Source organism: Panthera uncia, chromosome B4 (genome assembly GCF_023721935.1).
Source record: "Panthera uncia isolate 11264 chromosome B4, Puncia_PCG_1.0, whole genome shotgun sequence".
NCBI lineage: Eukaryota > Metazoa > Chordata > Mammalia > Carnivora > Felidae > Panthera > Panthera uncia.
Genome location: NC_064809.1, coordinates 61978041 through 61990382, shown reverse-complemented (window position 1 = coordinate 61990382; position 12342 = coordinate 61978041). Strand labels below are relative to the sequence as shown.

The 12342-nt window shown below is 43.9% G+C and overlaps 1 protein-coding gene and 1 non-coding gene across 4 annotated transcripts in view; one reads left to right on the top strand and one right to left on the bottom strand.

The window, feature by feature from the left end:
• The first annotated feature begins 1045 nt into the window (after nt 1–1045).
• Nucleotides 1046–12342, top strand: part of SINHCAF (SIN3-HDAC complex associated factor) — a 33100-nt gene continuing 21803 nt past the window's right edge. The window contains exon 1 of one of the 3 annotated variants that reach the window (XM_049625241.1): nt 1046–1213. The gene's annotated coding sequence lies outside the window, so the exon portion shown is untranslated. Of the gene's footprint in view, nt 1214–1285; nt 1565–3460; nt 3561–12342 lie in introns of those variants that run through there. The other 2 variants (XM_049625240.1, XM_049625239.1) reach the window with 2 other exon arrangements.
• Nucleotides 11073–11175, bottom strand: LOC125920481 (U6 spliceosomal RNA). Its single transcript, XR_007457073.1, has one exon. It is a non-coding gene; the product is annotated as a U6 spliceosomal RNA (small nuclear RNA).

Below are 12342 nucleotides of genomic sequence, written 5' to 3'. Positions count from 1 at the left end.
TCCAAATAAAGATGTATCAAAATCATTCTTTTTTCATTTTCCACTTTATATGAGAAGAGTTACTTCAGGTTTTTTTTTTTTTTCTTTCCTCCTGGGACAGGAAGCGTTTAGATTGTTGGTTTATTATATATTCCACCAGGGAAAATCTGCACTTCCTTGGCTACTTTTTCCATTCCCAAGACCACCAGTTAGCGGTATTATTTCTGGTTGAATGGAACACCCTTTACAAGCAGCTGGAGGAGGTGTGCATGTTCCTAGATTACTGGCTTTCCACTGACTAGTCTTTTAGGAAAGCTACACTGTTCCCACGGAAATTAACAACCATTCAACTCTTAAGGCCAAAGTTGGGGGGGGGGGGGGGGGAAATTGGATCGTTATGGGTTGGGTTACTGCTTGAGGAGGGCAGGCGGGAGTTTGTGAATGGATAAAATGTCAAAATGGGACTTTATTAAACGACTCATTAAAACTGCACGAAAAATGAGCCTCCTCTGGTCCCAAAGGATTTAAAAAAAAAAAAAAAGCTTCAAAAACCCAACTTCAAACAAAATTTAGGAAATGTAGGAGGCATAAATTCCGTCTGGGTGCTTGCAAGACCACCTCCCCTGTCGCCTCAAGCCAAAAACTGGGCATAGGTGTGAGAATTTTGCAAAAACAGCTTCCAAAACTATTTTTCGATGCGAAATGGTGCGCCCCAAGAACTTCAGGGTGGAAAGCAAGTCAAGCAGCCGAACGTTCTCCCTAGACTGCTAACCTTTCCGCCTTTCCCACCCCGCCACTCCCCCTTCGCCGCAGCCTCCAGCCAGGGGGCGTTTGTTTACGTGACGTCAGCCGTAGTAAGCAGTCCCCGCCCCCGTTTCCCTCTGGCCGCCTCGTTTCCCGCGCCGCGGCGCTTCTCCCCTTAAAAGGACAATAGAGGCCCCGGGAGCGCGCGCGGCCGCCGGGCCTTCTCCCCTCCCAGCCCTCAACGCGCGCGCGCCCGTATGCAAATAAGTTCGATTCAGGAGAATTTTGTACCAGGAGACGCGCGTGCGCAGAGAGAAAGCGGAATCTACACCTTCCCGGCCAGCGGTAGCAACTGCAGAACTGCAGGAGACAATCTTTCTAGACAAGGCAGTTGAGGAGGAGGGAGCGATTAGAAGGGGGGGGGGGCTGGCTTGGCGTGCACTCCAGACCTCGGGAACGTTATTGTGCGTGGAACGGCTGATTTTGGAAGGTGAGTGACTCTAACCATTACTCTGGTGCAAAACTGTCTCACGAGGCTTTGATTTCAGAGTGTTGTTTTTTTTTTCTCTTTTCACCTCCCCCCCACCCCCCAGTCCTTCCACACACACACACACACACACACATACACACGCACGCACAGGAAGTTTTGTCTTGGAGATGGCATTGCTGGGAGCAATGTTCTCGTGATCTTCAGACCCCGGGTTCTTTTGTATACACGTTTAGTTTGCCTTTTCTAATGGGGTAGGGTAGTGGAAGCAAACCGAAAGTCTTGGGGTGGGGGAAGTGAGTGGAGGCTGCAAACGACTGAGGAGTCGCCGGAGTTGAGGGATCCACGTTGAAGGTGACAATGACTTTTCTTAGCCGTAGTGTTCTCTGGCGAAAAGGAGGCGGGTGGCTGGAAGGCCCAAGAGGAAAACGACTTGCTGGCAATCGCGAAGGGGCCCCGGGCCGGTGCATCCGCGTGGGCGCGCGCCTCGGGAGTGGTCGGGCGCGGTGGTTGAACCTCGTGGCTTAGTTTCGTTGCAGCCCCCCTGCGCCTGTTTGAGAAGGGTGGACAATGAGCGCCGTAGGCTCGCAAACTTAAGTTGCCGTCTACTTGCGAGCTGGCGGGCGTGAGAGGGTTTAAATCGGCCTTTTGGGTCAGCGCCGGGGGTGGCCGGAGTGCACGCGGCGTGGCGTTGTTTGCCGAACTCCGGAGGGATGCGGATGCGACAATGAGAGCAACACGCGGCCGCTCTGAAGCAGCCCGGCTCCCAAACGCCCCCCCCCCCCCCCCACCTCCCGGACCGCGCCCAGGCAGCGCGGGGGGCCAATGTGTCTGTGGAGCCTCAAGTTTTGTTCGCGATTTAGTCACCTGTAGCGTAGATGTGGGCGCCACGGTGAGGGGTTTCTGAGGCGACTGTGTGCGGCTTAAGATGGCCAGTCATAGCCAAGTTGACTTGGGGATGGAGGCAACGGCGTTGTCTGCGCCGAAGGAGTGAGAGAACTCCGGAGGGCACTGCTTTTTGTGCTCAACATGACAGACCACGTGCTTGGGGCTGCGACCCTGGTTTTCGCCGGAGGTCTGTGTGAGTATCCAGATCCGGGCCGGCAGCGAGATGCGGGCGCTGTCGGGGCCGGCCGGCAGGACAATGTGATTTGCTGATGATGGCGTCTTGCCAGTTTAAAAAGCAGAGTGAAAGTCGCCAACTCTCCGCTGATGCGGGGCGGGCGATCGGCGTTTCTCATCAAGGACACTGCAAAACTTTGATTAAATGGGCCTGCTGCTGAGGGGAGGACGGGGGGAGAGGCTCCGGACTCTCGGGGAGCGGGGTCTGGACCTCTCCCCGGGGTGATCGTCAAGTGTCTCGCCTCTGAGAAACAATCCGACATCCCTGATGCTGCACGTAGGCAGCGCCCGGCTGGACAGAAAACAAAGAGCTGCATGTGCCCGTGCGGGCCCCGCCGGCGCTCGGGGCGGCCGCCGGGCGGAGGGCCGTGTGGGCCGGGCCCCCCTAACTTCGGGCGAGTTTCGAGAGGGGCTTTTGTCCCTCAGCCCCTCGCGGGGAAACTTTGGCGGCGGTGCTCGCATGAGGTGCCATGCTGGTGCGCGGAGAGGCGGCGTGCTCCGCGCTCCGGGCGGGCGGGGAGGCGGCGGTCTCGGGGCCCCCCGCGCTTCAGCACGGGCGTCGAGGGCCGCGACAGCCGAGGGGCCGGGAGAGCGTGGCCCCGACTTCTTGGCCCGTTACCCGTGGTCCGGAGCTTGTGTCTGGGAGGTCTGTGGATTCGCCTTTGAAGTCGAACTGTTGCCATGTTTGAATTACGTCAGGGCAAAGCCATGAGGAGGAACAAGCCCCGGCAGCGCGGCGTGCGGGAGGCGCGGCCTGCGGGAGGCGCCGGGCGGGCGGGCGGGCGTGCGCGGGGGCCCGTTGTTCCGGCGCAGGTGAGGGAGGAGGCGGCGAGGGACGCGGGTCGCCTCCTGCCGCCCTCGCCCAGGCGAGCGGCTCTCCGCAGGAACTTTCTTCCCGACCCAAGTTGTTCTATTTACCAACAAACCCACCGGGGAGCGTTTCTATTTGCTGCCGTGGTGCCTCTCTCGGCCGTCACCGCTTGCCCGAGGGGGAAGAGCGTTTGGGGGGGGGGGGGCGGCGGCGAGGGCCGCAGGAGGACTGGGGAGAGGCATTTTGCTGCTTTCGTGGAAGCCGGCGCATGCGGCGAGCACCCCCAAACCCTCGTAGCCGAGCCGTGGCTCGCGCTTCCAGGGGACCTAGCCCCGACGACACACGAAAAAACCACCGTGGGGAAGTTTCGGGGCTCCCCGTTGTCCTACAAAGGGAAGTGAGGACTGTGGCTGAATTGTGCGTGCTGTTGTTTTTCTTTGTGTGTTTACGTGTGGGAGGGGGATCCGGGAGGGGCGAGGTTTGTTTTGGTTGCGGGTGGGGTTGGTTTATTGGGGTGGCAGGGCGGTGCAGAGTTTGTTCTGGTAACGAGACCTAGTAGATTTCTTTGTTTTTATTTTCTCCGTCTAACCTTGGGTAACTACAGACAAGTGGGAAGACCAGGAATTAGTGATTAGAACAACACGGATCCTGTGCGAGACAGTTTTACCCCAGCAATACTCCCCCTGCCCCCACACCTCGGGTTGTCCTAAGGAAGATTAAAAAGCAAAAAACTTTTTTCTTCCTTTTAATTTTAGTAATTAAAAATATGAGTTTGACCTTGTCATTAGAAGTACACTGAAAGCACCTGTTTTTGTACTGGAGTTTGCCAGACTTGAAAAGCCTTTTAATAATGTATGTCGCAAAACCGAACACGTTTTTTTAGTTGCTCAATCTAAATTAAATTAAAGTCTGGGAGTTTGTTTCCGTAGGAGTTGGAGAAAAGCCTGATGGCATTTAAAATATTTATATAATGATTTGGGGAAGGGGAAAATCGCCCCTTTGCCCTAAAGGTATGCCGGCTCAATGTTTGGTGATTGTTCACTGCTTTATCTTAGGATGACCTTGAAGAAGCTAGCACGTGGAGAATTGGGCCTTGGAGATTTTCTATGGGGGTTGGGAAGGAAGCTGCGGTGGGGGGGGGGGGGGGACAGGGTAAAGGGCTGGATGTCCCTGCTAGCTTCTTCCTTTTTCCTAAAAACTGGGGTTGCCTTTTGGGTTCCCCCTTTTAGTTTTTTTTTTAAACCCAATTTTTTTTTTTTTTTTGGTATGTGGCCCCAGGCATAGCTCAAAAATTTTGCTGGTTTGACACATGGATGCTTCTTTGGTATTTGGGGTTTGCCTGCAGTCTAGACATCCGATAAGCAGCACTGTATCTGCTGCTGCTTTCCTGATTTCTCCTGCATTTGGATCATGTTTAAGGGTTAGAATCTAAAAGTGGTCGTTACCAGAAAATAGTATCTTTAGATGCCACACCCAGACCAAAAATCTGTACAGATTGTGCTTCTCATTGTTTTGTTATTAAACAGACATGTTTCTCCCATGTTTTGGTGACCAAAGTACAAATACTTAAAGGCAACTTTTAATACTATAGTAACAGTACATATCTGCGGTGGATAGAAAGAACATGTCAAGAAAGTGAAAAACTTTGTATGTAATAAGTTTATGGCTTTCCCTTTGGGCATTTATTTCTCTGTGATTATTTAAGATGCATAAGATGTTTTGTAAGCACACTAAGATTCGTTCATTTGTTTTTCTTAATCAGTATTTTATACCTGGGTTTACAGCTAGTTTCAATATCCTGGGAAATTTCAAATACAATAGAGCTTAATTTTTGTTTTAAATATCACTTGATATGTGCAACGGAGATTTGGTTTATCAAGGTGAATGAGTTGAGAGTGGGAAAGACCAATAGACAAGGTCTACTGTTTTCCTTCTTGCATTACTTTTTGCGGGAGTTCAGTGATGAAAAGTTCAATAGGTAGTATATTCTAGAACCTTGGTGGGCAGCAGGCCTCAAGACTGCTGTTGCATAGTTTTCTTAACTGTAGGTCTGGAACCTGGATGGCTCGTTTTTTTTTTCCCCGAGTTGTAATGAGACCCTAGAAAAAAGCTGGCTCATGGGGCTCAGACTCTAGCAGATTTATGTGAAAAAGCAATTTGATAATGATTTTCCATGTAAAATCAGTTTTTCACTGGTGAAAGCTTAAGCTTAATTTGAAATCTAAACCAACTTCATAAGCTTTATTAGGACAAGTTAGTTAATTTACCATGCCAACACATAGTAGGTTGCTTCAAAAATACAACTTTTTTTCTTCCTTACTGGTGCTGGGAATATAATTGGCTGAGAAAGAAGGGAACACCTTCGTTGAAGTACTAGTTAGTTTGCAAGTCTTGAGTTAAAATGCCTAGGTTGCAAGACTGTGCTCATGTTAAATAAGTCACTTTGTGGTCATCTGCAAAATAGCAATACCTACTTCATAAGGTTGTAAATAATTAAGCAGGTAATATGCTTGGTAAATACTGGCTGTTCTCACAACTTTGGGAATAGACATTTTACAGGAGACAAAACTGAGGCCTGGGGCCAGTGACATTGCTGGGGGAAATATTCAGTAAATGTTGAGTGGAAAGAATGAGTATCTTTGGCCCTCTTCCCCACCTTCAGAAACTGGTTCTGGGAAGACATTATTCTGATTCAACCATTTTACATCAAAAACTCTTGTGGAAATGGAGAGGATGCCATTTTCTGTTTTCCTGATTTCTCTTGTCCACAAGAGACCTGGATTTCCCATACTTAATTTTGACTCCGGGAGGTTATAAATTGAAAATATTTCATTGTCTTTTAGCTCTTCAGTTTCTGTTTTAGTTGAGTCTGCAACTAAGATTTTCTCTATTATGGAAATGATCTGGAAATGCATCTAGTCCAAGAGAAGGCAGTTTGTTTTCAAGGGAGGTTTTCTTTTTGCACCAGAAGTACGAAAGTTGCAGTTAATCTAAAATGATGCGTTTCTAGCTTTGTATTGTTTCCACCTATTATAAGTTTGATTTGTTTTAATGTTATTTTAATTTGGTTCATGTTAATGTATGGTGAGTTTTAACAGCTCTCGTTTTGAGATTTATTTTGCCCCTAATCTTTTCCTCCCCACATACTTGCTTCAAATAAGCAATAAGTATTTTTCTACCAGTTGTTATGAAAGCATTGAGTTATTTATTATTAATCTTCTCTAATTAAAGTAATTCACTTGGTTTACATTTCCTGTAAAGCTTTGAGCCTCACAATTTTTTTTATACAAAAGTCTCTAGGCTAAATGTTAAAGAAAAATGACTCCATTAAATTAAAAACACTAGTTTTTAAATACACCTCTTTATTGTGGACACTGTTTCCCATTCTGTGCATTAAATATACTATTCAGATCTGTTTTGCCTATCCCAGTCTTCAGGTATTAACAAATTCTGCCAGTGTCTGTATACCATGTACAGTCAGCACCTGGTTGTAATATAAAACTTAGTTCCTGCCTTGCAACAGTTTACCATTGAGTAGAGGAGATAATATAGCAAACAAGTATGTGAAAATCTTGTGTTAGGTGTTAAAATACACATATAGACAGATTTTGTTAAAAAATTTTAATTCCTGAGTTAAGGGGATGAGGGAGAAACCATCTCAGGTAAAACAACCTGAGTAGAGATGTGGCTAGTTAATAAAGTTGGTTTGACAATCCTGGAATATCAGGATTCCAAGTTCGGAGCAGCTGGTAGGCAGGGTCAGATCCTGAAAAGCTTTGCATCTTCTTGCCAAGAAGTTTAGATATTATCCTGAAGCCCGTGTTGATACTTTGGAAGAGATGATTATTTGAGCTTTAGGAAGGGATCCCCTGTTTGAAGGTTCTGAGGAAGTCGGTTATGAGGCTCCAGCACCACAATGAAGGACAAATAGGCAGCAGGGACAGAAGGGACATGGACCAGAGAAGTGAAGGAAGAAACAGAATTTTTAAGGATTTCATAGTGGACATGTTGAGGGTCATGCAGAAGATGAGAAGGGAGAGCCCAGTTGAGTTCCAGATTTTTTGTGTGACTGTATATGTGATGACCAAGGTTAGGTGAACACTGGAGGAACATGTTTGGGAGAGAAGATTATGTAATTAATTTAGAGTGTTTAAAGGTTGGGACTTGCCAGGCCTTGTGTTGGTGCTTTACAGATCGTACTCAGAAGAGTTGGGATTTATCCTTATTTTATAGGTGAGGAAATGGAAGGGTCAGACAGCTTAAGGAAATTTTCTGCGGTTTGGGTCAGACCAGATATGTATGGCTATACCCCCTTTCTTAACATTTTTCTCAAGTTCAGAAAGGAGAACAGCTTCACAGAACGAATATAGTCCAATTTCATGATGTTAAAATCTCCTAGAAAAGACCCAAGTTTCTCTTCGCACAAACCGGAACTTAAAAGAAAGCCTTCAGAAATCAGGATTCTACCCTTAGTTTAATTTGTTGGACATATCCTGGGATAGTGTTTATATATTTTTAAAAAATGTTTATTTATTTATTTTGAGAGAGAGAGAGAGAGTGTGAGTGTGGGAGAGGTAGAGAGACAGGGAGGGAGAATCCCAAGCAGGCCCCGTGCTGTCAGTGAAGAGCCTGATGTGGGGATTGATTCCACGAACTGTGAAATCATGACCTGAGCTGAAATCAATAATTGGACACCTAACTGACTGAGCCACCCTGGTGTCTTGAGTTTATATTTCTGTGTGTAAGTCCTATAAGTTCAAGGGAATAAGTGGTATATAGACACTGGTATTTTCATATTCTTGATTCACAGCATCCCTGGAAAGTGGAAGTGAGATTTCACCCTAATATTGCAGAGGGGCAAATAAAATTAGAAGTGACTTCCTAGTCAGTTGTAAAGACAAACGCAGAATTAGACTCCCAACTTGACTCATTATAGTGCTTTTTTCACCAGACTCAACAGTAGTTACATTTCTTAACTGATTATTTGCTTAATCATCTAAGAGAAGATTAATACTATCTCCCCAACCTTTACAGTTTTTTCATCCACTGGAATCACTCTTAATCTAGAATCGGCATACCCAGTGTTTTTTCACACTATCAAAATGGGAGGACCTAGTATTTTTTTTACACTGTCTGGAACTCCAGAGACCTGGATTTGTGATTTTTTTATTTTTAACCTATGCTATTTCAGTTGAAGACTTTATTTCTGAGTTTGACCTCTTTCCTGTAGGATGAGTTCTACATTCTTCTGCTAAGTGTGGGTTTTGTAGACAGCCATAATAAATACTTTACCGTATAATTTCTCAGAGACTAGGTGCATTTTTGGAGAAGCCATTGGCAAACAGGTGGGGTCTACCATCCTTTCTCAGTTTTCCTCTAGGCAAGTTAAAATTTGTCCCTTAAAAATGAGTAAAGTAAATTCAGAACTTCTGATGCTGGGATGTGGACTGGTGTCTGGAAACAGGTAAGAGGAAATAATCGTGTTCAATAGCTCCGTGACTTTCCTTAAGCGCTGATGACACAGGTCTTATTGTTAGGGCACATTGCAACCAAGTGGCCTAGCAGCAGAACACAAAACACACTTAGTCCTGTTTGACTCTTTATGTGAAGTGTTGCTCCAGTTACACTGTTAGTGTTTACTGGATCCTGTACTTACAGGTGATTAAAGATAGCATACCACTGACTAAAAATGGTGTCGCGGGTGGCATTAAAAATTACAGCAACTAAGGGTTGCTCATAACTTTTGATCATGGGTGTTTTTTCGTGTTTATATCTCTTTCTTTCCCATCATCCTGTCATTTAAAGTTCAGCTCTAAAGAAATGCCATCTCCTTCACTTCAAAGTTGTCTTTGGTTGCTTGGTTCCTTTTGTCTTTGTTCACTGCTGCTTCCTTCCCACTTTACAAATCTTTTGCTTGTCTCTTTGCAGCTTCCTTCCCATTCTACTCTATGTCTGTTCTGTACTCTCTGCTGTGGACTATGTTTCCCACTGGGTATCTCTCCATCTGTATGTCTTTGAGGAAGTTTGTTTAAGCTCTCTGAGCTGTTTCAGCTACTACCACTTTGGTTAAGTCAAGGTGTGCGATCATAACTAAGGTTTTGGGACATGGTGCTAGAAAGGAGTAAAGTGAAAGTAATCTTCCTTCATTCTTGCTTCCCTCAGAGGCAACCACTAGTTATTTGTTTTTAAAAATATATTTTAACAAGTCAGTTTATGTACTTAAAGTCCCATTTAAAAAACCCATTATGGGATTGTACTGTATAGTTGTTACTCAAGTTGCTTAATATTACAGACAAGATATTTTGGATAGTTCCCATGTGCACATGTTACATATCTATTGCATTCTTTTTTTTTTTTTTTTAACTTTTTTTAATGTTTATTTTTGAGAGAGACAGGCAGAGACAGAGACAGAGCACAAGTGGGGGAGGGGCACAGAGAGAGGGAGACACAGAATCCAAAGCAGACTCCAGGCTCTGAGCTGTCAGCATGGAGCCCGACATGGTGCTCAAACTCACAAATTGCACCTGAGCCAAAGTCAGACACTTAACTGACTGAGCCACCCAGGTGCCCCTATTACATTCTTTTTATGGGCTGAAATGGTATTCTGTAGTATGAAGACATAATTTAACAACTCTAAGAATCCACTGACATTTAGGATGCTTCCAGTATCTTGTGTATTTTTTTAAAGGTCTGTGTCAGTGTTTTTTTTTTTTTTTTTTTTTTTTTAAGAAAAAGTGATCATTAGAAGCTGTAGGATTTTGGTCTACTGAAAACTAAAACTAAAAACACTTTAGGAATACTTTTTGCGAGGTTGCACTGTTAATTGTGTTTATCAGAATTTCAGTTCCCAAGGTGGTATGGAGAAATTGTGACATTAACTATAAAGTTGATTTTTCACCCGTGGCATATTTACTTCTCTCTCAGTTTTCCTCCGTCCAGTCCATGCATTGGCATTTTGAGTTGTTTTTTGTTTTGTTTTTTTTAATGTTTGTTTATTTTTGAGACAGAGAGAGACAGAGCATGAACTGGGGAGGGTCAGAGAGAGAGGGAGACACAGAATCTGAAGCAGGCTCCAGGCTCTGAGCTGTCAGCACAGAGCCCAACGCGGGGCTCGAACCCACGGACCGTGAGATCATGACCTGAGCCGAAGTTGGAAGCTCAGCCGACTGAGCCACCTAGGCGCCCCTTGCATTTTGAGTTTTGAAAGGTATTTTTGAAAGTAAGAAAAACTTTACATCCTGAAAGGAATCTAGAAAGTGGAATTGGGAAGTTATTATATTTAGGAGGAACTCTTGGTGTCCTTCAAAGTGTACCAAAAAAGGTGAGCCTATTGGATGTTGTATTTATCATAACAAAATAAATCTCTGTTTTCCTTGATGTTAAATTATCACCCTTGTAAGATTTAAAAGATAAGACAGTACTCTGCAGAATTAAGTTCTTCACCTCCCTGTCTCCAATTCCATATTTAAAAGGGTACTTAAAAACTTTAAAATTTGCATTTTACTACTCTTCATACTGTTTCCTTGTTAAAAAAAAGTTTTATTTATTTACGTAATCTCTACACCCAACATGGGGCTCGAACTCCTGCCCCTATGATCAAGAGTTGCACGCTCTTCTGACTGAGCCAGTCAGGTCCCCCTTTTGATACTGTTTCCTGATTAAAGTCAGGCTTAAAGTGAATTTAGTGTTGTTAAAAGATGATCTTTAAACTTAGAATTAAATATTATACCTTCAATATTAGCTATTGCTGTGAAGATTCCTTTTGTTTCCGTTTATATTACATTGCATTTAGTAAACCTATGTGTGTTGAATTAAGTGTAAAATATATCATCCCTGCTCTTTGGCTTCATAATCTCTTTAGATTAGAATTGGTCCTTTTTTTCCTCCTTTATCATTTTTTTTTAATATATATTGTCAAATTGGTTTCCAAAAAATAAGCAACGCTTCACAAATTTGCGTGTCATCCTTGCGCAGAGCCTGTGCTAATCTTCTCTGTATTGTTCCAGTTTTAGTATATGTGCTGCCAAATCACACTAGAATTGGTCCTTTCGATGGGGCTGCTGGCTGGCTCAGTCAATTGGCAAGAGCATGAGTTCACGCCCCCCATGTAGGGCCTACAGATTACTTTATAAATAAATAAAGAATAGATTTGCTCCTTTTTTTTTTTTTAAACAGTTTGCCCCCACACTTTCCTTGTTTTAACACTAAGGTTGCATTCCCCATCCTTTCGTTAATTTGATCATTAGATTTATATGAAATGTACAGCTTTAAAGTGAAAAAAACCAACCAATTAATCATATTTTAGAATTAATTATTGCATTTTCAAAAATTCACTTTTTGTTGTCTATGTTACAATATTTGCCCATATAATTACAGTTATTTCTCTTCTAGTTTTTGCTGACTTAACCATTTAATCTTGTTAACTTTGGGAGATTGAATTAATTTGGACAGAACAGTAATTTAGCTGGTTGATTCGTGTTTGTTACAGTTTTTTTTTTTTTAATATTGAGAGTATGCATGCGAGCAGGAGAGGGGGCAGAGAGAGAATCCCAAGCAGGCTCTGCCCTGTCAGCGCACAGCCCCATGATGTGGAGCTTGAACCCACAAACCATGAGATCATGACCTGAGTCGAAATCAGGAGTCAGATGCTTACTTGATTGAGCCACCCAGGTGCCCCTGACTGTTTTTTTAAAATTTGTGGTTGTTTTCTGATAGCAGCCAAAGAAATGTTAATGAAAGTGCCTTGTAAAACATGAAATGTTGTATGAACAACTTTTTTAAAAAACAACTTTTTAAAAAAGTTGAATCAGCACGTTTATTGAGTACCTACTAAGTGACTGGCATTATTCTAGATGTTGAGGTTGCAAAGATATATAAAGACAGGAGAATTCGTAACCCAGTCTGTTTCCATTTCTGTTTTTAAAGTTTATTCATTTATTTTGAGAGAGACAGAGACACAGGGTAGAATCTGAAGCAGGCTCTGAACTGTCAGCACAGAGCCTGATTTGGGGCTCAAACCCATGAACCCATGAGATCATGACCTGAGCTGAAACCCACGAGTCAGACACCCAACCGAGCTACCCAGGTGCCCTAGTCTATTTTCTTTTCTTTCTTTTCATCTTTTCTTATTAATTAATTAATTTAGAGAGATTAGGTCTTTTTTTAAAGATTTTTTATTTTTATCATTATTTTTAATATA